This window comes from Amblyomma maculatum, chromosome 4 (assembly GCF_055883805.1).
Source record: "Amblyomma maculatum isolate TAMU_Amacu chromosome 4, ASM5588380v1, whole genome shotgun sequence".
Classification (NCBI taxonomy): domain Eukaryota; kingdom Metazoa; phylum Arthropoda; class Arachnida; order Ixodida; family Ixodidae; genus Amblyomma; species Amblyomma maculatum.
This window is the reverse complement of record NC_139347.1, coordinates 199,929,762-199,953,026: the sequence shown is the minus strand read 5'-3', so window position 1 is coordinate 199,953,026 and position 23,265 is coordinate 199,929,762. Positions and strand designations below refer to the sequence as shown.

Sequence of the window (23,265 nt, the reverse complement as noted above, 5' to 3'; positions counted from 1 at the left end):
TAGGGCATATTTTCACTGTGTTGCGAAGCTTGAGCTAAGTGTGCACCGTTAATATGTACTTTTATATAACATGAACGAGCACGCAACTGCATGCTGCTCTTATATTTCCCTTTGCAGAATGTGGCCAATAGTTGATTACAAGTGAGACCAAAAATTCATAACGAAATTGTCACATCATGTTCTTATCATTTGTGCCTAAAACTACTTAAAAACATGGGTCAGCTTGAACAGTACACGCTAATTGTTCGTGAACGTTGAAAACTGACAACAAAAAGCACATAGAAAAAATAGCACAAAAAGTCTATTGGGTAGAACACAATGAAAATTCTGTGGGCCCTGTAAAGATTGCACTCAGCTGGGGTTGAATGTCTATCGAAATTCAATAAATTCAAAAGGCGGTCAATAGTCCAACAATAGAGTTTCAAAACTCATTTTTGTAAGGGATGGGCCATAGCGTTCGAATCCGTGCAGCAAAACCCTGTTACTGAAGACGCTGTGTTTCGTGCAACGTATAGGTCCTATTCACTATCAGGTTTAGCAGGCGGTAGTTGTGGCAACCCTGTATTGTGGAGACGCCATAACGTTGAGTGGTTCGAAACTAAAAAAGCACACAATAAATGTTTCCGACGCGTCGGCGCTGGTCTACAGTCGTCCTCCCTGCTACGCGCCGTTCAGTTGTTGGACACTTGAGACGCCGTTTGCAACTCTGTCCAACCAGAGCTCCGATTTCACCGACGCCATATCATGATTTGCGGTAGTGCCTGTCTTTCTATCTCTTTACCCCACTCGGATGTTACGTTGTGCGTGCCATGGTTGCCAGTAAAGCTGCAATGACGTCACGTGAATAAGCTATATAATAGTTTGGATGAGTGTTATGAATGCGGCAGAATGGCACGCGCTACGCCTGATTTCAGAAAAGCCTTGGAAGGAAAATACGGTGGGGTGGAGCTAACTAGAAATTTTGTTCCAACTTTTCTGAAAGTATTACAAACTTGAAACCTATCTAATCTATTTCGAATAATGTTAAACATGCGCTATTTGAACCGTTAGACAAACCGAATATGGCACTCGATTTTCAGTTCGAAATTTACGAATATTTGCATACACCTACTGAAATGTGCAGCTGCAAAAACGCAGACGAATATAGGAGGAGGAGTTGAGTATAGGCTAAACCTTATTTGTTTCACATCTGCGTGGATGGTTTTCCTTAGTCCATAATTCCAATGGCTTCGGCTGTCTACCGGGCCCAGTGAGCCTCTTGCTTTGCTCAGAGATACCCGTGTGGGCCAGCCCCGTCTCCGGGTTCTTTTAGTACAGTGTGCGAGCGTTCTATTTCAGCGGTTTGCAATTCCAGATCATGTGTATGCTGTCAGATACTTGTTTGTGCGCCATGAAAGTATTGCTGATTAACTTTTCTAGAGCCAGATTGAGTAGTACATCGGCGTGGGAAGTCTTGTATGTTCCTCCAGGCTTATGCCATGTCTGTTATGTTCTTTGTGTAGTTCTGCATATCATTTCCCTTCTGATTTGAAGCCTTCCATTACTAGCCCGTAGTTGGGAGGCGTTGGCGGCTCTCGTAAAGTATGCCCTCGGGCGATTTTGTCGGCCGCATCGTTCGATCGATTCACACGTGGACCGCTACGTAATTGTGTATTTCAGGTTACGAATCTTTTTATCCTGCTCCATTATTCGGTGTGCCTGTTTGTATACCAGTCCCAGGTGGAAGGCCCTGTCAAGGAATAATATAGGAGGGCAGAGGTACCCGAACTCCATCCAGCAGCATTGAGAAACCTTCTCATTAGCCGCTTTATCAGAGCCTATTATTAATTGACAAATTTTTGGGATCTCTTTGTCTCTTTTGATCCACGGTGACTCAATGTGAAAACTGCTCGCCACGCGTCGAAGACGGGGTAACGCTAGTGCGTGCTACAAAGACCGTTTGGACGTTACCTTCGGCCGCCACCTCTGCTCCGTTGGACAGCACGTCTACGTGACTCCAAGAAGACTCGTCCCATCAATGCAACGGAACACAGGATGGTCGAGATGAATCCGCAACTCTCTACTAAGGCACTCAATTATTTATTTTCCTTATTTCACTACTTGCTTCATTCCTTCCGCTACGTCGTTTTCCTGGTGAACGCTGGAGTCAGTGGCTGCACGTTACCAAACACCAGTTGTAAGGCGAACGCCTTTCTTGGCTCATGGTCAAAATGTAGCGTGTGTGAGATCTGTGCGCAAGTACTGTACGCGAGATTCCGTGAATTGTGTTCTCCTTGTCTAGCGTTCCTGCCATCTCCATAGCAGAGGCGCGACGACGAGCTGCGCTGAGCTGCACCAACAATCCCACATTTGGAACGAACACGCTCCAAGGAACGCTACTGGACAGGCGCGATGGTGTATCGCCCAATCTCACATTGCAGGAGCACTGTAGCGAGCGCATGCGGAAAGAAAATTTCCACTGTGGGGCACCAGGCCCAACCTTGTTAGCAAAATCTAGACAACAGATGTGCAATATACCGTGTGCAGCAGCATCGCTCAGACTTTCGCATTTATCCAGCGCAGACTCTGCAGTGCTCTCGCATTTTTTTTTTTAATTTTTAAAACAAAACCTTCACACTGCCCTTCCGTTCCGTCTTCGCGGACCGAATAATGTTTAGCTTGAACCAAGGAAAACCCACATGAGAACCATGACGTCACTCAGTGGCAGCTGCACCGAGGCGTCACCACCGAGGTCTTTACAAGACCAGCGCATTCCAACAGCTTACGTCAAAACTAAGGGTAGGCGATAAAGGACCAGTAAATGAAGCAGCCAGAGCTGACCTGAGTCGAGTCACATGGAATCCCCTCGCTACTTTACTCATACCCGTGCGCGAAGAATCATTGGTTGATGCTTTATCGCCTATCCGATAATCATCACATTCGCTTCTGGGAAATAAGGTTATGCACCAGTCCTGTTGAATTCTCGGCCGTGACGAAATAGGCCACGCCACCGACGTCGCCGGAGCCGCGTGCTTGCCTCTGCCTTGTCAAGTGATAGCCATGACGTCACTCGAAATCAGCTCCGCCGGGGCCGCCTGAACCACACCGAACTCACCGCATTGCAATATCTAAAAACTGCTGGAGTGCAAGTCTCCCATACTTAGCAATGGGCCGGCGGGAAGCCGGTGGTGGCCATCTTGCGGTGGACAAAGAGCGGGCACATAGCACAGCACCTTGGTACAGCAGTCGATGCAGCCTTCCAGCACTTATTCGAGTAATTCAGTTCATATTACATAAAACAGCAAAGAAAGCAAATATTAAGCTATAACTTATACAGCTCGTAGTGGTAATAGTGGTGGTAGTAGTAGTAGTAGTCGGCACCGCGCGTCTGACACAATCGGAGGCTGCGTAAAAAATCGTATCATAGCAATTTGTTGTTCGACTGATGATTGATTGGTTGTTACAAGCGAATAGGAGTTAATGTAACTATTTAAACTAATAGAATAATGGTTGAAGTAAAGAAATGAAAAAAAAGAGAGAAAATTGGAAAAAAAGGGGTTCAAAGATGTCAGAATGCTCAGTATGAAATCCTATGCTTGATGATGCTAATTAAGATAATGCAATATGTGTAATTGATCAAAATAATGTCTGTAATTATAAAAATTTGAAAATTTTGAAAAGCGGCTTCAAAGGTGTCAAAATGCTCAGAATGAAAAGTCAATACCTTATTATGCTAAATAAAAAAAATTGAGAGTATGCAATTGTTTGATACAATAATTGTAATAATTGAAAAAAAAAATGCTAGAAAAATAAGTAGGTCAACGATGTAAAATTGCTCAGATTGAAAAGACGATATTTGCTGATGCCAAGTATCGGTGGATGAAAAGTTTAGAAGATTTTATGGAAGAAGAAATGAATAGTTACAAATTTTCAAAAGTGAAAACATTTTTCGTGTGCGTGATAAGCTTTTGCATCCCACCCTTAACGGCGAAGCGTGCCTCTTAATTCTGAACATTTAATGAAGTTTTTAAAAATAATGTTGCGTTTGACTATTGTTTTTTCGCCGTTCATATTCGCGATAGCTGCGTTCTCCAATTACTTCATCAGTTACACACTCTAAATGTTTTAATAAGCGTCATCAAGCATTGGCTTTTAATGCTGGCCATTTTGATACAATTGATCCCCCTATCTTAATTTTTCAATTTAATAATTTCAATTATTAATTCATCAATTACAGACCCTATACTTTCTTATTCAGAATCATCAACCATTTCTCTAATTCTGAGCATTTTGACATTTTTAGCCCCTTTCTCTAATTTTTGCATTTTTTTTCTTGAATTCATCAAAAATTCAAGTAAATAAGGATTTAATTAACTCTTCGTCGCCTATCACACACCTATATAGCATTAATCAGTAGGATCACAAATTACAATGATACAATATTTTTACGCAACCCCCGATCATTTCTGACACGTGGTGCCGTCTACAACTACTACTAGTATTACTATTACTACTACTACTACTACTACTACTACTACTGCTACTACTACTACTACTACTACCACTACTCCTACTACTACTACTAACTACTACTACTACTACTATGCCGTCGGCTTGTCGACCGAACGGACTGCATAATCCAGCCCTTAAAAGGGACACCACGTCAACTTCCAAGAGCAGCTCTCTCAGCTCACCTCTGAAATGTGATCCTCGGGGCCGAATTCACTCGGTTTATGCATCCGTATGCTACGCATGATGAAACCATTCTCGTTTCAAACCATCTTTTGAAAGTGCCCTTGTTTACAAAGACATTGTTGTGCGGGAAAAAAAAACACGGCACTACGCACGAAACGGCGTGTGGCCTCCTGGCGTCCCGGCGCAAATTTTTTTGCCCGCCACAAGATGACGGCATAATGGTTTCACTTCCATTGAGCCATCTCCACTCCAGCAGTCTTTTAATATCCTCCTAGATTGCAACAGCTCTCGACATTACATTGCCGATGGGTTTAAAATGACTCTGTTGCCGTGTTGCCGGCAGCAGTTGTCATCCAGTTGACGTAGCTTGCCGAGAGGCTGCCGCGCAGAGACGGAGAGAGTCGGGTCGAGCGAAGCTTGCCGCTTTCGCTTTGGTTACTAGGTTTAGCCAGCTTAAACCTTTGCCTAATTTTTTGTATAAGTGGCGACCGAAGCCAGTCACGCCGCGGGACGACCGAATCGGTAATGTTGATGATGATGATTTCAAAAGCACAGCGCAAGGTATTTCCTATTAAACAGGGGGCGCAAGAAACCATATAGGAATAGAGAGATTTTTCTTCACAACTATAAAGCAGCGGGGAGCGGTGTTTATGACGCCTCACCGGCACGCATTTCCAAATTCCGCTGCAAACTGTAAGTATCATTAATTTATTTCATGGTCCATTTTATGCAGACGGGATAAATTGGAGTTTTCGTATAAATTCATTTTATTGTTCTTCTCCTTGTTCAAGTTCTCCTTCAGATTCGATCTCAAGTATAGTTTTTCTCCGCGTTCGATCACAATCAGATTCGGGTAAAATATGCCTGGATTTAGCGAGAATAGAAGCTAAAGGCAGTTCACGTTAAGAACTTTATGAAAATTAAGACGAGGACGTATACTCTGCTATGTATAATCAACAACAGCATGCCTTCGAAATCCCTACTAGACATTGTTACGTGTCGCACATTATGAGGAATTCATTATTAACCCTAACTTATGCGACTGAGATTAGCTCTCTACGGCAAGAGTATTCTAAAGCGTCTCATCGTTGTATAGCGTACAATTTTGGGCTTATTTCCTCTCTCTAACGTTTCATCCGTATTTACCTTAACATTTCTGTCAATTATTCTTCGGCTTAGCTCTTGATCGAAAGCAAAGTAAAAGCCGGTGCCAATGCGTGCTTCTAATAACAGCATTTTAAGCTTAAAAGCGCAAGAAACTCAGCTTCAGAACTCTTCCTCTTAATGACAGATAGAGAGGGAGAGAGAAACGTTATTTTGCAATGAAATTCGGGCCTCCCAGGCCCCCTGGGTCCCCGCACTACAAAACCAAACTCAAACGTTCACGCCTAAAATGCCCATGACGCTTCCAGCTCGGCTGGAGTGCAGCGCTGCACAAACTTACACACGAGAAGACAGCGAGAAAACCAAGCAGTGACTCCGCTCGAAAAGCAGGTGCGAGGTGCTTTACTTTAGATACATGTTTTTAATGTAATTTTTTGGTGCCTTTCGCCTTCAAAGACGCAGAGCATTTGAAGCATGAAGCATCGCGAGTCATTGAACACGACATGTTGTTTTATAAACAGGATGGCCAGCATTTATATAATTGGAAAGAACCGGCCACTAATGGGGGACCCCCATTTGGTTAGCAGCAATGTAGTTGTAGGAAAGTAGTCACAACGTTGAAACTACGTGTATTTTTTTCAAAAGGCGTGGTTATATTTAGCGGGCTTGAAGCCGCAGCTCATCTCATATAGTGTATATTCCTCAGAACCCTTCCGGCAAATAATTTATTAATGTTCTAGTTTCTCCCTCGAATAATGATATTGAAGCGACAGATATTTCAGGGACACCTAACGGCGCCAGCTGCCTGCGTGAAGGTTCAACCGACCACGCGCTGTTCTAAATTTTTTTTGCCGCGATCAGGCGACTCTCTTTCATTACATGTTAACCGCGCCTCCTGCAACCTCCGTGACCACCGCGAGGGGCACACAACAGTAGAACCCCTACAGCCATCTCGGAACGTTTCTCGAAAGTTTTGTGACCACCTGTGATGGATGGGTTCATTAGCAGCTACAATTAAAAATAGCTTGGTAACACTCCTAATGGGAGGACGGCGTGAGCGTTTCGAGAACGAATGAATTAGGTTAGTTTCGGTTCATCGGGTTTAAAGCCTCAAATCGACTCAGGCGTTGAAGGACGCCGTAGTGCAGGGCTCCAGAAGTTTCGACCACCAGCAGGCTCTTTAACTTGCACTTAGGTCGCATAGTTCGCATGCAGCTTTCTTTCTGCCTCCATCGAAGAGGTGCCACAGCTTCCGGGGTCGAACCCAGACCTTCGGTATCAGCAGTCGAGCGCCCTAGAAACTGAGCCACCGCTATTGGAAAGCTGAAAGGGGTAAAGCTAAAAACGTTAGACGACCCGTGCTGTCCACGTGTACGCGTTAGCTTTAGTGCGCCAGCTGTTTGTGTTTCCTGTAGGCAGCTTTAACTATTGGGCAACCCGTTTGCTTTGTTGAATTGCATGGGATTTGGTACATTGGCTGAAGTTGGACACTATTGTAGGTTTCTGGTCTACTTTCTGGCTCGGATGCAACGGCAGAAAAAAAAAAGGACTGTTTACTATTACTTTCGCTGAGTTTCGGTATGCATGCAGCACAGCGCACGAGAATTAAATTTTATTTCCTACACCTACAAGCAAAATAAAAACCTGATATACCTGCAGCTGGTCTCACCGAGTCATTGTAAAAGCCCTGAGATGTTTTTTCCCGCCTGGCTGAAAATAATTTTGCGTGAGTGCCATGCTTGCGCCGTGGCGACTGAGGTAAGGACAGTGTATTACTGCTTTCAGGGTTAATATTAATATCTGCGTTCAAAGTGAGGCTGATTGTGTGTTCATTTATTTTGGCGGAGCAGTGGGTGCAATGTAGATTTTGTAGCCACGTCATCGCCCTGGATCTGCTCGGAAATATGGCAAGTAAAATATGACAATATAGCAAATAAAGTAAAATGATTGATTGAAAAAAAGTCGTTTTGATGTAAACGACGAATAAAATTAGGATATGAACGTGAAATTAAATGTTAAGAAATAAAAATTTGGAAGACAGAAATGCCACAAAAAGTATTGGCGATGGAAAATGCGTAACCGCACAAGAACAACAAAACAATAAACGACTCCGGGAAGAGTTGCTGTTTTCGCTAGCTTATAGTCATTCTCTCTTTCTTCTTTTCACTCTAGGTATTCCATTGACACCAGTAAGAAAGCCATATTTTATGTAGCAGGCCGCCATTCGATGTGGAAGCAACGGAGTTAAATTTTTTGGTGACGCGGTAGAGCTGAGAATACATTTATTGAATGTCTAAGTTTCGTTTGCCTAATATAAAGCCATAAATATACTTAAAAACGTCTGAAACATCAGTCGAACGCCTGCACCGTGCCATTCCGCTCTTCGACCACACTTCCGTGACGCTTTTGTTCACTGAGTAGTTCGTTCCCACAAACTTGAAACAGAGACCAATCATTCGTTTATTCAAGAATCGCTTTACAGACCACTGCACAGAATACTGATTATGTGTATTAAAGCAAATGAAAACATTGAAATACAGCAGAAATGGATTCACCACACTGCCATATTTGAGTAATATATAATCACGTTTATATAGATAAACAATGTCGAAGATATGCAGAGTGTCCCTGAGCAAGGACACTGAGGCCCACTGGCCGACGAACCCAGTACAATCAATTCAGTTCAGTTCAGGCGTTCAGTCGTGTCCGACTCTTCGTGACCCTATAGACCATGTCACGCCACGCTTTCCGGTCTCTCACTATCTTCTTAGCATCACATAGCTTCATCTGCAATGCCTCGAGGATGCCATCTAACCATCGCGTTCGCTGCCTACCCCTTCTCCGGCGACCCTCAACCTTTCCCAACATCAAATCTTTCTCCAGCGACTCCTCTCTTCTCATCAAATGACCAAAGTAGCTGAGCTTTAACTTTAGAATTTGACCCTCCAATGAGCAGTCAGGGTTTATGGTCGACAATATCGACTGATTTGATCTTCTGGCAGTCCAAGGAACTCTCAAGAGTCTTCGCCAGCACCACAATTCAAACGCGTTAATTCTTCGGCGGTCAGCCTTTTTCACAGTCCAACTCTCGCATCCATACATCACAACTGGAAAGACCATAGCACGAGTTATACGGATCTTGGTTGGCAAACTAATGTCTCTGCTCTTTACTAGGCGGTCAAGGCTAACCATTGCTCTCTTTCCCAGAAGCAGGCGTCTCCTAATTTCATGGCTGCAGTCTCCTTCCGAGGTAATCTTGGCGCCCAAGAACAGAAAATCTGTCACAGCTTCCACTTCTTGTCCATTGATGCTCCAGGACTTGATAGGGCAAGACGCCATGATCTTCGTCTTTTTAATGTTCAGTTTAAGCCCAAACTTCTCACTCTCTTCTTGTACGCGCATCAGAAGTCTCTTGAGTTCCACTTCACTTTCTGCCATTAAAGTGGTATCATCCGCATATCTAAGGTTGTTGATACGTTTTCCAGCAATCTTCACTCCAGCTGAAGACTCGTCCAGATCGGCCTTCCTCATGATGCACTCTGCATATAGGTTAAATAGGCAGGGCGACAGTATGCAGCCTTGCCTCACCCCTTTCTCAATCGGAAACCAATCAGTAAGACCATGCCCAGTTCTGACTGTGGCCTCTTGCCCTTCATACAGGTTCCTGAGGAGACAGATGAGGTGAATTGGAACTCCCATCTCTTGGAGAGCTTGCCACAATCTGCTGTGATCTACGCAGTCAAACGCTTTCGCATAATCAATAAAGCAGAATTAAATGGGTTAATGGAACTCTCGCTTTTTCCATGATCCAGCGAAGGTTGGCAATTTGGTCTCTAGTTCCTCTGCCCTTTCGAAACCCAGCTTGCACGTCCGGAAGCTCCCGATCCACATACTGCTGCAGCCTACCTTGCAGGATTTTTAACATCGCCTTGCTAGCATGCGAAATAAGTGCGATCGTGCGGTAGTTGGAACAATCTTTGGCACTGCCTTTCTTTGGAATGGGGATGTAAACTGACCTCCTCCAATCCTGTGGCCACTGCAGGGTTGTCCAAATCTTCTGACATAATGTATGCAGTGTGTTAACAGCGTCGTGGTTGAGGTTTTGAAGCAACTCAGCTGGAATACCATCAATTCCGCTAGCTTTGTTCTTAGCAAGGCTGGCTAAGGCCCATTCAACTTCACTCTTCAGGATGCCCGGCTCGAGATCAGTAATCACAACCGTCTTATGTTGGGTTTGCAAATCCGGGTCCTTCTTGTACAGTTCTTCTGTGTATTCCTGCCACCTCTTCTTTATCTCTGAGGCTTCAGTGAGGTCCTTGCCTCGTTTGTCCTTTATCACGCCCAGCTTAGCACAGAAGCTTCCTTTAATATCTTTGATTGTCTTATACAGAGCTCTCGTGTTCCTTAATTGGCTGTTGTCCTCAACTGCTTGGCACTGTATGTTCAGGAAGGCATTCTTATCTCTCCTTGCTATTTTCTGAAAATCCGCATTCAGAACCTTGTATCTTTCTCTTTCCCCCATACCTTTTGCCATCCTCCTTTCCTCAGCTATTTGCAAAGCCTCTTCAGATAACCAGTTTGCTTTTTTGCATTTCTTTTGCTTTGGAACTACCTTAGTAGCAACTTCTTGTATTATATCACGAACATCAGTGCACATCTCTTCGGGCTCTTTGTCTTCTAGATCTAATTCTTGAAATCGATTCCTCACTTCCACAGCATATTCTAATAGAATCTGATCCAGATCATGCCTGAAAGGCCTTCTAGTTTTCTGCGTTTTCCTCAATCGAAGCTTAATTTTGGCAACAAGAAGCTGATGATCGGTGCCACAATCGGCCCCAGGCCTTGTTTTTACTGCTTGTATAGCGCTTCTCCATCTCTGCCGGCAAATAATATAATCGATCTGATTCCTGTACAGACCGTCCGGTGAAATCCATGTGTACAGGCGCCTTTTGTGCTGTTGAAAATGAGTATTCGCTATGGTCAGGTTGTTTTCTTGACAGAACTCTACTAGCCTCTGCCCAGCTTCATTTGGCTCACCAAGACCGAACTTGCCTGTAATTCCGGATATTTCTTCACTCCCGACCTTAGCATTCCAGTCTCCTATGAGAAAAACGACGTCTGATGATGGGGTGCGGTCTAAAAGGCATTGTAGGTCCGCATAAAATCTCTCAACGTCAGCTTCTTCAGCAGCAGTGGTCGGTGCATAGACTTGGATAACTGTTATGTTGAAAGAGTGACCTTGGATCCGAAGTGAAATAATTCGGTCGTTTTTGGGGTTGTACCCTAGCACTGCTTTGCCCATTCTTCTGTTTACTATGAGAGCGACCCCATTCCTTCTCTTGGATTCGTGCCCACAATAAAAGACATAATGGTCGCCGGAGTTAAATTCTCCCATTCCGGTCCACTTGAGCTCGCTGATACCCAAGATATCAATGTTCAATCTGTCCATTTCTCGCTTGACGATATCCAGTTTACCTTGCGTCATAGATCTTACATTCCATGTTGCTATGTGATATATCTCCTTGCAACATCGGACTTTCCGGTCGCTTCCCGACACATCCACAACTGAGCGTCCTTTTGGCTTTAGCCCAGCCGCTTCATTCGTCCTGGAGCTACTAGGAATCGCCCTTTGTTCATCCCCAGTAACATGTGGGACGCCTTCCAACCTGGGGGGCTCATCTTCCGGCGCCATATCGATAATGGTATTGTGACTGGCCATAGGGTTTTCTTGGCAGGAAATACTGGAGTGGGTTGCCATTACCTTCTCCAGTGAATCACATTTTGTCAGAACTCTCTGCCGTGACCTGTTTATCTTGGGTGGCCCTACACAGCAGAGCTCACGACTTCTTCGAGTTTCGCAAGCCCCTCCGCCACGACAAGGCAGTGATCCATGAAGGGGAGTACAATCAATTACAATCTGTTAAATGTGTTGCTTCGTCAGTGCGCAGGTAGCCAGCTTATACTCAGCGTTGGCGCATTAATTTTACCTTGATGCATTTAAGTACACCTTAATTGTGAGACATCGGCACTTGATAGGAGCGTTTCAGTGTGGTCTGTGCAGATGTGAAAAGCCAGCTTCCATAGTTCAAGATGACGCCATAACTCAGCACACTTAGTGCTATTTGCTGCCCTGCAACAATTCAGTTATATCTAGCAAGGAAAGTCTGTCCAAAGTATAATGTGTGCTGTATCAAATGAAACCAGTACTTACAGTACGGTAACAAATGCATGTATAGACATGTGAAAGTATTAATACAAAAAAGATGTCTGTCACAAGATAATGCATAAAAAGTCGTTGAAACGCTGGGAGCTGTAGCCATCAGCCGCTGCACGGGAAGGGTCTAATTTTTTCGTTTGCGATGTTTATAGCCTCAGGGCGTAAAAGGAATGTTATGATGAATGAAGGGTGTGGTCAAATAAATGAAAAAAGGTTGGCTGATGCAATGAAATCGAGGAGTGAACGATGATGTGGTCCCTGCGTCCAAGCGACATATAATTGCGGATTATAAGGGGAGAGGCCAGCTGCGGATCCGCGTTGGCATCAGGGCTGGACATTCCCACAGCAGGTGATGGATGTCAACTTCTGTGTTTCTGGAATTGCAGACAGTGCACCCAGGGTGTGGATACCAATGTCGAAATTGAGGCCACTTTCTAATCACTGCCGGTGTTAGGACCACCCCAGTTCTAATCCTCCGAAGCGCCACCTCCTCTACACGGGTTAGACCGCGGGGAGGCTTACCGTACACGGAGGTATCAGAGCACGTGTACGGTGTCGGAGCTGTTCCTTTCACTCTCTTTTTCTCATCTCTTTTTAACGTTCTTCAACGCACGAACGCAACACGAACGCCGCGCCATAGCGTTTTCCAGTTTCGTCATTACTGCCGTATCGACACGGTGACAATGCTTTTAAGGCGCAAATGCCAGAAAGTAATGAAATCGAGCCATCGGGGAGGTGAATGCATTAGTGAAATTTGTTTTCTTTCTTTTTTTTTTTTTGCTTTCTTCTTTATTTGCGACAAAACGAGACTGGGGAAGTTATACCTCTAACATTAATTTATCAATATGCTGGCAAGTTTATAAACCTCCCACGAAAACACAGTTTAATGGGCATGGCAATCGATTTCTTAGGATGTGTTTGCTGTAAAGTTTGTTTTTAAAACTAGTCCGAAACCATTTTGTTAGCTTTGTTTGACTGCGCTTTAAGTAGGAAATGCCTGTAAATTATCGTTCCCGGTGTGATACGGACCGACGGCGATTCCGCAAAACTAACCGGATGCAAGTTCATCTTTCGTTAGCAAACACGGAAAATGCGTTGGGTGTCCCTGATTTTCTGCGGCCTGGTTTCAGTACACTGCGGAATAAAAGTAATCTGTTCCAGAGAAAGCGATGAAGTATCGCCGTGCTTGTGGATCACTTATATATCGCTTCATGTTGATCATTTCCGTCCGCACCTAGTTCGCAGCGTTAATTTATTCTTTAGTTGTATGTAGGGTGACTCACGTTTAACACTAACTTACCATGCAACATGAAATGATAGAAAATAGTACGAGCACCGAAGGGTCGGGAACAATAAAGCACAGACGGTTATATTTAGTCACAGGCATATCTGCGTTAGACGAAAATGAATTCAGATGTTGCCTTCAAAGATGTAAGCGTCGATAAACAATTGATTCGTTTGATTCAAATCATTTCATTCTCGCCGCCAATGTTACAAACGATAACTGAAGGAGCACACCGCCACATCCCATTTGAATGATTCCCCGCCGTTGTGGTGCAGTAGTTAGGGCGCTTTAAATTGGCGCCAAATGATGCGGGGTAGAATCCCGGCCGCGGCGGCAGCGTTTCGATAAAGGCGAAAAGTTAGGCGCCCGTGTGCTGTGCGATGTGAGTGCAAGTTAAAGAACCACAGGTGGTCAAAATTACCGGAGCCCTCCACTAAGGCGCCTCTCATAACCTGAGTCGCTTCGGGACGTTGAAACCCCAAACACCACCACAAACAACCACATTTGAGTGATAGTTCAAACTCGTGTAATTTAATCCTTCAGGTCGCCTTCCAATATTTCTTCAAAGGACGCGAATGCAGCGGAGCAGATTGGGACTAGAATTGTGGCTAGAATAGAGAAAATGTGCTCAGCATAAGGGAACGAGCAGATATTTACTTGCCTTTCACTGTTGTGGGGAGTCACGAGAAAAACACAGGGTTCAATCTTTTTGGCCTAGAAGATGAAGATAGTGCCACATTAGGTGGAATGGAGCGTGAAGTCTTTGCTGAAAAGTGGAGCTTATCAAGAAGGAAAAATAAACAATAAAGCGTGAACCAGCACCGTGTGCGGCGAACTCTACTGAAAGCAATTCAGTTGTGCACGGACGCTAGCGCATAAAGAACAACAAAAAAACTGAAGTAGAGATGAGGTGAACAATAGTCTAGCGAGAACAAAGTGGTCCGTTCGGGCTCGCCCCTAGTCAGCGCAGGAGCAACTGCCCGATGTGGGCGGAAATGATCGTTTTCGTTGCGTTGTGCTCGGGGCAAGACAGAGGGTGAGAACGAGAGGGCAGCGTGAGGCAGCCGAACGATGCCCGAGCCGCCAAGGCCTGACGAGGCCTTCACGACGCTGTCAACTCCAGCGGCAGCGGCAATCGGATTACATGACTGGAGATATACAGTCCGCGCTGCGTGCAGGCTAAGGCGGCCCGGAGCCGATATTGCCCAGAGAGTGCTCTACGTTCAGGACACGTTGCGGCAAGCTGCCTTGTTTTTTTTTCTGTGCCGGATTGCTTCGTGGAAGAGATGTTGTTATATGGCCGCCGCCAAACCGACGGGGCAAAAAGGAAAACATGCGGTGTCTATACTCCCGATAATGCCGGCACAGGATGGTACAGCAAGGTAGGGGAGCGCGTAGCTTCCAAAAGTTATTTTCAAGGTATGATGGTTAACATGGCAGAGAGGACCGGAATAATATCAACCGTCTGCTTCTCTTTGACTGCCCTCGCATCGGTCGTGCACGGGCGTTTTTACATGCAACAAAAATGTAGCTCCCATACACAGGATGCCATATCAAAATCTTGGCATTACTTACCGAACGCAATACCAAAAAAAAACAATCTTTTTGTGTCGTAGATAAGAGAGACTAGAATGACATATTTTAGAACATAGGTGAACGAAGCGAATTTCACCACGAAACTTGTATCTAATTAAGAGGACTATGAAGAGAACGAAACATTTGAGCGGATTTACAATAGTGTCAACAGAAAACGCTTCCCGCGTCTTTACTTGAGCAGTAAACTGTTCGTTTTTCGTCTTCCTGAGGAACCAATATTCTCCGCGTGGATGAAGTTTTACTACCCTCAGTTCAGTTCAGTTCAGGCGTTCAGTCGTGTCCGACTCTTCGTGACCCTATGGACCATGTCACGCCACGCTTTCCGGTCTCTCACTATCTTCCTAACATCACATAACTTGATCTGCAGTGCCTCGAGGATGCCATCTAACCATCGCGTTCGCTGCCTACACCTTCTCCGGTGACCCTTAACCTTTCCCAACATCAAATCTTTCTCTAGCGACTCCTCTCTTCTCATCAGATGACCAAAGTAGCTGAGCTTTAACTTTAGAATTTGACCCTCCAATGAGCAGTCAGGGTTTATGGTCGACAATATCGACTGATTTGATCTTCTGGCAGTCCAAGGAACTCTCAAGAGTCTTCGCCAGCACCACAATTCAAACGCGTCAATTCTTCGGCGGTCAGCCTTTTTCACAGTCCAACTCTCGCATCCATACATCACAGCTGGAAAGACGATAGCACGAGTTATACGGATCTTGGTTGGCAGACTAATGTCTCTGCTCTTTACTAGGCGGTCAAGGCTAACCATTGCTCTCTTTCCCAGAAGCAGGCGTCTCCTAATTTCATGGCTGCAGTCTCCTTCCGAGGTAATCTTGGCTCCCAAGAACAGAAAATCTGTCACAGCTTCCACTTCTTGTCCATTGATGCTCCAGGACTTGATAGGGCAAGACGCCATGATCTTCGTCTTTTTAATGTTCAGTTTAAGCCCAAACTTCTTACTCTCTTCTTGTACGCGCATCAGAAGTCTCTTGAGTTCCACTTCACTTTCTGCCATTAAAGTGGTATCATCCGCATATCTAAGGTTGTTGATACGTTTTCCAGCTATCTTCACTCCAGCCGATGACTCGTCCAGACCGGCCTTCACTCAAGCTTTGCTTAAAGGGACACTGCAGCGGTTTTCAAATGTGCCAATACTATAAGCTTTTGAAGTAGATTATTTGTTCATCATGCCTGTGAAGTTATTTTTTCGATTATACATAAAACACCTGCGCAATCGTCGACTATTTTCCCGTGCCCCGCGTGACAGCTACAGAGGAGGAAAGCGAAGGGAGAAACCTCGCTTCTCCGTCCGTCGTGACGTCACCATTAGGAGCCGGTGGCATTCAGAGCCAACGGATGGGGTTTTCGGCGTGCGCTGTTCCTTGTTTTGCGTACGTTGCGGACGTACGAAACACGTCAACTTTGTGTTGTGCACCTGATAGAACACAGCTCTGCATGTGTTCGGATGCATGAACAGCTGTGGACGCGACGATGCGATCTTCCATTGTATTAAAAGCTCGCGGCGCAATGTGGTGTTGCTGAGAAGAGAGATAAATTCAAGCCGACCAAAGGAAACGTTCTATTCGAAGCATTTTCGTAACTGTGACCACATGAAGTTTGTTTCTAATGCGATTTCTATATGGCTTTGACAAAAAGGCATGGCTTAACCATCACACGGTTCCTTCTCTTTCCTTGTACAAAACAGTTGGAACAGTAATTTGCGATCCGTTCATGGACTGCTATCTCATGATGGGACGATCAGACAGCATCGGCGCATAGTTGTATTCGCGTGTCTGTTTTTTTTTTTTTTTTGCACAAAAGCTTCGCGCAACAGCTTCTGTGCTAAACATGGACAACGCATCAGTAGCACGCGCTGATGATTTTTGCGAACTAGCAGATGGTTAAGAAGAGTCCACTGCTGTGTCGAGTTAGGTTGTGAAGACTACGAGATCTTTTCCAGCACGGCACGTGCCTGAATGTTCGTGGAACCCTTACGGGAGCATTATTAGAAGATAAGGAGTGTACCGCTGAGCTGGGTAGAGGCGCATTCTGGTAAGGAGCGCTAAGAGTGAGGTTTCCTTCGGTGCGTCCAAGCAATCAATCACCAAAGTTGTTCATACATGGCCTTGCGATTTTTCGTCCGTTGCTGCTTCGTCATTTTACATAGCCCTGTCTTGTTTGGAGATGCACATTAAGTTGGAAATGAAAACGACGAAGCTCTTGTAAGAAAACACATTTCGGAACTCGGCTTTCTCATGAAGGTATGGGTGCGGAGGAGCTGCAGCTTGGCTTTCAACATACGTCAGCCGTCAATTCACTAAACGTGTATTCTGACAGTACGAAAAAAAGGGAAGGCTTTCAACGTCTGCTAAATGTCGTATGACTCAAGCAGCATTCTGCGTGCATTTGACTTGGTCTCCAGCACAATGGCCTCGTCAATGCCTCGTATGCATTGCAGAGCTCCGCAACCGCGCTTCGCTTATTGTTCATTTGTCTGGTGGTAGCTGTGTACTGCTTCACCCTTTCTATTACATTCTTCTTTTTCCCAAGGTACCACGACTGGCATTCAAAGCAGGATTTGGTACACCAAGCTTTGGGTTCATTCTTCACAACAATGACCTTTCGGGCGGGGCGAGACGCCTGAGACGGAGGTAGTCGCTGCCCTTCCTTCCCAGGAAAATGCGGGCCGAGGTTTCGCTGAGGGCCATGTAGTTTCTGCTAATGACACACACTATTTTTCAAAATGCCTGTAACTAAAGCAAGTTTTCATGCCAGATCTATGCTCCCCACAACAGAAGTGCTGCATCTTTTGTGGGCGTATCTGGTACGGATACATGCGGTAAAAATCCCGATGGTCATTCCTGTGGAAATGGCATGCCATAATGACATTCACAAAGCCGCAGAGAGCTGCCATCAACCCAGCGCAGCGAAGGAGCCGGCCGCATCGGCAGCTTCCCCGCTCCTCAGAATGTCGTCACGAGACGTCTTGGCCAATCACGGGCGGCGGCGCGACCCGCGGTGAGCCCCGTCGCGAGGGCTGCGTATCTCTGCTGAAAAAAGGCTATTTCTGCTTTCTTCTGCCTAATTTTAATCTGATATTCGAACTGGCAGCATGAAAAACTATGGCTTTCTGCTGAAAGCCATACTTTTGCAAAACGTGCTGCAGTGTCCCTTTAATAGCATGCATAGGTGAAAAAAACAACAACAACAACTCAACAACTCAATTTTCGCTTTCCAAGCGCCAAATAAGTGACTATTCTCGCGGCCTTCTGACAATACTTCATCTGCCACTCACCGGCTGTTGATGCTGATATGTGTGGCGTAATGCATAAATGTCTGAGCAGTAATCTCTACTTCACGCAAAAAGCTTTGGCTCCATATTTTCACGTTATGTGCAAGTTATCCGCAGACTGAAGACAGGCTGTGCTGCTTTCAGCTTGCTGCTTGGGTGTGGCAATAGGTAAATAGATGGCTAGGATTCCTGCAACTAAGCTGAGGACTATAAGCTTTGCAAATACATCTCTGGACTGTTGGACGACAATGCCCGTTTTTTTTACTCAAGACAAGGGGTTCAAACTTTAGCCGCTCTTGCTCATGGCTTAAGCCGCGCTGTGAGGATCTCTACTAAAGTTCACTTCTTTTTCTCTCAGCGCGCAACGGCGAGTGCCCTTCGCGTGCTTTAAAAATATCTTCTCTCACCCAAGTAGAACCCTAACATATTCAGAAGTAACTACGCGAGCAAAAAAAAGAAAGCTACAGAGACAGCTGCTACTATCTTGAAAATCCCTCAGTAATTAACTTTGCTACCCACCTTCTAGTATTTTGATGGAACGTGAGTCGTACACGAGTATAAAAGTACACGAGCCGGGTTTGATGGCTGCAGCTTTCCGCGAAACGAGTATAAAAATATAAAGAGGCGTTGACCTTTGGCATAAAAAGCATAAATCCTCGCTTGTTAGACAACGAATTTGAGATTCCCTTCAACAAATTTGCCACGATGCCTCCGAGGCCAGAGACTCCACTGCATATGAAATGACCGTGAAGACTCATGCGCAGCAAAAGAGCGCGCCCCCTGTCGAAGTGTACGCTTGGATTGGCTTGGATCGGCAGTTCCTTCGGTGCCGTCACAGAATAGCGGAGCCGCCTGCATCGGACGTGAATCACTGGGAAGCCCTCATGCATATGTTGCGGCTATTCACTCCCTGAAAAGGATCTTGACGAAAAAAGATTGCTTCCAGTCAGCTATTCCCGGTGTCCGCCTTTATTCGCAAGAACCGGGACCTCGTCACTGGCACGCCACCCGGACTCTGCGGGGGCATTTTGTCTACATTGGCCGCTTTAAAATACTTTTATTATATTTTTTTTCAGAAATGCTAAAAGCGTTTAAAATCGCACTCAAAGAAAGCGATTCGCTTTTACGTCAGTCCTGTCGAAAGGATTTGTATGCAAAAAAAAAAAAATGAAATAAATATTGGTTTGTGTGGTTAGTACGTTCATTCGCAAATGTTTCGCAAGTGGTTATGTGCGCATATCCAATACATTAAAAGAAGACTTGAAAACGGACTGGTATAAAGTTGTATTCAGTTGAAGCGATCACAATACACAGGTTGAATTCTTTTTGCGTAAGACTTTGCATGAGAAAGCTATAGCCTCGAAACGTATTTGGTCTGCGCAATTTCCTACGTGCCCTTACAACATTATGTAACGTTTCGTCGATCCCTCACTGCATTACGCACCCACTTTCGGCCAATCTACGTTTCTAGGTTTTTATTGCTTCAAGCAGAGCTCGCATTGCGCTTCGTGCAGCCTCTTGTTGCAACGGGGCAACAGGATTGTGCAACATGCCGACGATTCAACGTGCACCTAGCTCTGCTCGGTTGCTATGCAGCAACACCTGCTCATGTCTGAGTGTGTCCGTGTTAATTGAGGCATGTACAATAAAATTGCTCCCAGTTGCTAATGAGGTGCAGAGAAATGTGTAGTTTAGGGAACCCTCTACTGTAAATGGCTAGAAGCTCCGTGGGTATTTGCGTGCTCTTAGAGACATCTCTACGGACTTAAGTGGCTGCCAGGTCCCTGGTTCATTTTCTGGCTGCGACTACCGCGGTACAGACAATCCTGCCAGTGCGATTAGCATTCCTAGCTTGTAGAATCATAGAAGCACACGTACGGTTTCACCTCCTCGCATCTGTTGGGCCTCCAACCTCTGTGCATTCGCCTCTAACCATGGCAAAGTGAAATATATAATGAATAAGGTTAAAAAATGGTTAAGATGGAATAATGTCCACTTGGCATTTACAGGTATAAGGTTGGAGCTCATGCAATGCAAAGAAAATTGTATAAATCTTGACGGCACGTGGAAGATTGCCTAATTTATTAAGGCAATCTGCAGAAGTTAGCTTCTAATACGGAGAGTAGAAACTTTAGGATTCAGCTATGGTTACACTGCAGGAATCTGTGAGGTACATTATTTGTGTCTGTCCCTTTTGGAAACAATGCTATCACTCGTGTCTTGTTTTGCTTAATCAGCACGTACCCCGAAAAAAGACGAAGATCATGGCGTCTTGCCCTATCAAGTCCTGGAGCATCAATGGACAAGAAGTGGAAGCTGTGACAGATTTTCTGTTCTTGGGCGCCAAGATTACCTCGGAAGGAGACTGCAGCCATGAAATTAGGAGACGCCTGCTTCTGGGAAAGAGAGCAATGGTTAGCCTTGACCGCCTAGTAAAGAGCAGAGACATTAGTCTGCCAACCAAGATCCGTATAACCCGTGCTATGGTCTTTCCAGTTGTGATGTATGGATGCGAGAGTTGGACTGTGAAAAAGGCTGACCGCCGAAGAATTGACGCGTTTGAATTGTGGTGCTGGCGAAGACTCTTAAGAGTTCCTTGGACTGCCAGAAGATCAAATCAGTCGATATTGTCGACCATAAACCCTGACTGCTCATTGGAGGGTCAAATTCTAAAGTTAAAGCTCAGCTACTTTGGTCATCTGATGAGAAGAGAGGAGTCGCTGGAGAAAGATTTGATGTTGGGAAAGGTTGAGGGTCGCCGGAGAAGGGGTAGGCAGCGAACGCGATGGTTAGATGGCATTCTCGAGGCATTGCAGATGAAGCTATGTGATGTTAAGAAGATAGTGAGAGACCGGAAAGCGTGGCGTGACATGGTCCATAGGGTCACGAAGAGTCGGACACGACTGAACGCCTGAACTGAACCCCGAATAAGCAAGGAAGACAGTTACATACGCTTTCGAGAAACCTGGCGCTATCTGTTCTGGCACTTGGGTTCACTTGATTAGTGGTTGGTGGTAATCGTAATGATTATAGATTTGAACTGCCGCGATATTGGCGGTGAACAGCAAACTTCTAGGCGGCTCCATAATAAATAAAAGCGATAAACGCTTCATGGAGAGCTAGCAAGACAACATTATTCATTAGGAATGGCATTTAATCCCAGACACACTGCCTTCAAGTTAAGTTGTTCTTATGCTTGAAAAGCATGCCTCCTTGCATTTTGTATGTCGGGGCCTTTGTCACTGCATAGATTACACTGGAGGTGCTTGAAACGCAGCCGCAGCAGTAAGCGTCCGAGGGGCGGATCGCCAAAGTAGCGTTATTATTTTTTGAAGTTCTTGAATTATGTTGCAGATGCTACTCAATATATGCGAGCGTCAGAAGTCTCCTCGGAAGAAAAAAATATCTAGGGAGCACTTTGGATCATTAAACTGCGATGAGGCGAAAGCCTCTATCGCGTGGTAGTCCGAAACCCTCCAGTACGGCACCTCTTTTTCTCAGTTTTCACTCCCACTTAGCGATGATGCGATAACGCAAGCTACCAGCCAACATATCAAGCACCGCTTTAACCGAGCCGCAATAACGTGCCTGCGTGGCCTCGGGAAAACACGACCGCAAGGGTCTTGGCAGGCTGATCCTGATGTCATCTCCCTATGCAAGTGATAAAATAACAAAAAAAGTGGCAAAATTCCAATTAAGAAACATGTTAGGCACTGATACGCGATCTCCGTTGTGCTATTTATAGCTTGTTTAGCGAGTATATTCACAGGCATAGGATGGGAGCAGTTAGGCATCAGGGTCGACGGAGAATATCTGAGTGATCTGAGATTCGCAATTGACATTGCTTTGTTAAGGAACTCAGGAGAAAAGCTGCACATAATGATAAATGATATAGATGGGAGAAGCAGAAAAGTAGAACTAAAGATTAATATGCAAAGACTAAGGTAATGCTGAACAGCCTGGGAAAAGAACAGTAGTTTAAAATAGGTAGCAAAGCGTTAGAAGTGGTAGGCGAATATTTCCACTTAGGACAGGTAGCGACCGCAGATCCAGACCACGAAAAGGCAATAATTGGAAGAATAAGATTGGAATGGAGCGCATTTGGAAAGTACTCAAACACTATGACTAGCAGCCTACCGGTATCACTCAAGAAGAAAGGGCATAACAGTTGCATCCTGCCAGTACTGACCTATGGGGCTGAAACAAGGTTAAAGAAAAGGATTCTACTGAATAAGTTTAAGGCAACGAAGAGGGCCATGGAACGGAAAATGGTAGGTGCAACCTTAAGAGATAGGAAGCGTGCAGAGAGGGTCAGAGAAATAACTCATCTTACTGACATTCTAGTCGACATTAAGAAGAAATTGGCATGGGCAGGGCACGTATTTTAAGGAGAGGATAACCGATGATCTCAAAGAGTAACCAATTGGATTCCAAGGGAAGGTAAGCGTAGCAGGGGGCGGCAGACAATTAGGCTGGCGGACGAGGTTAGGAGATTAGCCAGGACAGCAGCTGGGCAAGTTGGTTATTGCATTTGTTGCAAAAGCAGCGCGTAGCAAAGGGACAAAGTACAAGCGCTGACTTAGAAATGTATTTATTTCGAAGAAACATGATATCCAATACCATCGCACCACACATCTAATACCATGCGTCACAGCCATTTCATAGAGGTGATCTCAAATGACAAGCACAGTCCTTTTATTCAAAGATGGAAATCATATTCTTAACACTCTCAATCCTTTTTCGGTTAATGTAACAGACGGCATGCTCACACAATAATCACTCATTCTCGCTATCGAAGCTGTCTCGATAATCCCTCGGACCAGCTGTTCGTTGTGCCTGGCAATTACTTTGAATTTGCCGAGCTCAAATTCACAAGTCTCTGAGAGAGACTGTACCTGAAGTCCTGAAGTTAATAGTGTACCTGAAGTCTACTTACGTTCTTTAGGTTGAAAATGCGTGTCTTCAAAACGCGGTGTACGCATTGGGTCGTGTATTGCGCCTTTACTCAGTAATTTGTATCTGGCTAGAAACGACAGGCCTCTTTACCTAATCCTCGCTGGCTCAAACGTTAAAAAAGTATTTTGGTATGTTGATGATTAC

General features: G+C 45.1%; 1 protein-coding gene across 1 annotated transcript in view; it reads left to right on the top strand.

The window, feature by feature from the left end:
- The window catches only part of LOC146193974 (cell adhesion molecule Dscam1-like), a 640,182-nt gene that overhangs the window by 4,476 nt on the left and 612,441 nt on the right, over positions 1-23,265 (top strand). The window lies entirely within an intron of this gene.